Source organism: Balaenoptera musculus, chromosome 8, assembly GCF_009873245.2.
Source record: "Balaenoptera musculus isolate JJ_BM4_2016_0621 chromosome 8, mBalMus1.pri.v3, whole genome shotgun sequence".
In the NCBI taxonomy this organism is placed as follows: Eukaryota; Metazoa; Chordata; class Mammalia; order Artiodactyla; family Balaenopteridae; genus Balaenoptera; species Balaenoptera musculus.
Window position 1 is genome coordinate 106664838 of NC_045792.1, and position 2932 is coordinate 106667769.

At 49.5% G+C, this 2932-nt stretch overlaps 1 long non-coding RNA gene across 1 annotated transcript; it reads right to left on the reverse strand.

Moving 5' to 3' along the window:
* Positions 1–1334: 1334 nt before the first annotated feature.
* LOC118899856 lies at positions 1335–2502 on the reverse strand. Its single transcript, XR_005021000.1, has 3 exons — positions 2331–2502; positions 1565–1708; positions 1335–1366 (listed from the first exon to the last, which is right to left on the reverse strand). It is a non-coding gene; the product is annotated as an uncharacterized LOC118899856 (long non-coding RNA).
* Positions 2503–2932: the final 430 nt, after the last annotated feature.

A 2932-nucleotide genomic window follows, 5' to 3' on the forward strand; every position in this document is an offset into this window, starting at 1 on the left:
ATCGCCTGAAGTCATCCACTTTTCTAAATATTTTCTATTGGTGCTTAGAGACTCTATTAAAAATAAAAATACTTTTTTTTATGTATCTATTTTTTTTAAATTTATCTGATGGAAGTAGAGTTGATTTACAATGTTGTGTTAATTTCTGCTGTACAACAAAGTGATTCAGTTATACCTATATAGACATTCTTTTTCAGATTCTTTTCCATGATGGTGTATCACAGGATAGTGAATATAGTTCCCTGTGCTCTACAGTAGTACCTTGTTGGTTATCTATCCTGTATATAATGGTTTGCCTCTGCTAACCCCAAACTCCCAATCCATCCCTCTCCCCCTCTCCTGCTTGGCAACCACAAGTCTGTTCTCTATGTCTGTGAGTCTGTTTCTGTTTCATAGATATGTTCATTTGTCTTTTAGATTCCACATATAAGTGATATCATATGATATTTGTCTTTCTCTGTCTGACTTACTTCACTTAGTATGATCATCTCTAGGTCCATCCATGTTGCTGCAAATGGCATTTCATTCTTTTTCATGGCTGAATAGTATTCCATTGTATATATGTACCACATCTCCTTTATCCATTCATCTGTTGACGGACACTTAGGTTGTTTCCATGACTTGGCTATTGTAAATAGGGCTGCTGTGAACATTGGGGTGCATGTATCTTTTCGAATTACAGTTTTTTCCAGATATATGCCCAGAAGTGGGATTGCTGGAGCATACGGCAACTCTATTTTTAGTTTTTTAAGGACCATCCATACCGTTTTCCACAGTGGCTGCACCAATTTACATTCCCACCAACAGTGTAGGAGGGTTCCCTTTTCTCCACACCCTCTCCAGGATTCGTTATTTGTAGACTTTTAATTATGGCCATTCTGACCAGTGTGAGGTGGTACCTCATTGTAGTTTTGATTTGCATTTCTCTAATAATTAGTGACGATGAGCATCTTTAAGATGGAAATACTTTTAATCCCCCGGTCTGGCGATGGTGGGGGTGATCCTTCTCAGGTGGTATAAGATATCAGAGCACGTGTTCTACTTGAGCAGAAGCTTTTTAGATCCCAGCTAAAGGACTTTAAGGTGGCTTACCAAGATCTTTAAAATTCCTCAGGAAATAAAATAATTTGGAAGTTTGCAAGGAAAGTGAGGCACAGGGAAAATAAGGTTCTGGAAATGAGATGATTAAAAATAATATTCAGCATTTACTGAATGGCGGCTGTGAGCAAGATATGGGGTGTTTTCCCGGCTCTGGCTCACTTGTTCTCCACAACGAGGCTGGGGGCAGGCACTGTGATGGATCCCATTTCACAGATAAGGAAACTGAGGCCCAGAAGGAAGAAGGCCCTTGCCCGAGATCACCAAACTGGCAAAACGCAGCTGGGTGTGAGTCAGCAGTCTCTTAGCAAATGGGAACCACCCCCCCCCAGTGCTATTGGCCCTGACGCCTGTATCGAGGAATGTGGGACCACCTGCGGGTGGCACAGGGTCCTAAACACCTGCTCAGGGCACCTCCCCTGAGCCTCCCAGCAACCAACCCTGAGAGTGAAACAAGAGCCATTACACAAGTCAGTGTCCACGAAATAAGACCAGTTGCTCAGAAGGAAGATGTCCAAGACCAGCTGCTTCTGGGCATGAGTGCAAGTTTCACTTTCCGTGGGCCAGGATTCCCGGCGGCAAGCAACAGAAGCTGAGTCTGGTTCTCCATCTGGAAAAGAACATGATGGAAGGCCCTGTAAGAGGCAGGAGTAAAGACAGCCTGGGAGGCCACGAGTGGGCGGGGCAAGTGTCCTGCCCCCAGCGCTGCCGCAGGACACCCTGCCACTGCACACGGCTGCCATAGCAACGGGACAGTGCCACGCTATTCCAGGAGAATCCTAACCCTGCCCTTTCTGGTCCAGAAGCCGAGCCTCTCATGGGCACATCTGATCAGCCAAGCCTGGGTGACATGTCCATGGCCCAGTTGCTAAGGAGACAGACCTGGAGGACTTCCCACCCTCTTCCACAGGAGTGGGCTCTTATCCATCAACATCACACACAGAAGATCTCCCAATAGGAAGGGGGGTTAGGTGCTGGGCAGCCCCCTCCTCCAAATGACCAAAACCCACCACATCCTCTCTGAGGAGTCCCCCAGGACAGCCTCCCATGGGGTCCACTGAGAACCACAAGCTCTAACTGCCTGAAAAGCAGGGAGTGAGGGGCTGGTGCCTTTCTGTGTAAGTGAGGCCCCTGAATGAAGCGGGGTGGTGTGGGGAGCTGAGCAGACCCCAAGGGTAGGCCCATGATCCCCCTTCAGGGGCCATGTGGGCCCCTTTGACACAGAGACTCACGGCTGCTTGGGGATCCTTTGGTCCTCGGCAACTAGCAAAAGCATCCTTATCGTGAACGCGGCAGCTCTGGGGCACCGGCTCTGGGCACCCCCGCTCTCCAGGACCAGCTGCCCCAAACAGCATCTCTGGTCCCAGAACCAATGTCAGCCCCATAAGCCAGTGAGAAGCTGGGACCATCTACTAGGTGGGGTGACTTGCATTTTAGACGGTGTGTTCCAAACTTACTGGCTGGCAGGGACAGAACAGCTGACCGGTTTGTTTGTTTCAGTTTTTTCTGCTTTGTTTGGTTTATTAAGCTGTCCACGTGGTTGGGGTCAAAGCACTCACACGCTGTGCTTTGCGGAGCCTCTGTGTGCCCCGCCCTCTCACTGCCCTGCTCTGCTCTGTGCCCAGAGAAGAGGACAGGGGCCAGCCGTTATGGACTGTGTCCATTTGTCCCTGCTACCCCCTGGATTCTGGGCATGGTTGGCCATCGGGACCAGAGGACAAGAGAGAGACACTGGACATCTATTCTTCTGGCCACTCCTGCCAGGCTGGGCCCCTCTGCTGCAGGGGCTGCCACACCCGCACCAGGCAGCCCTTTCCTCCAGCCCAGCCCCCTC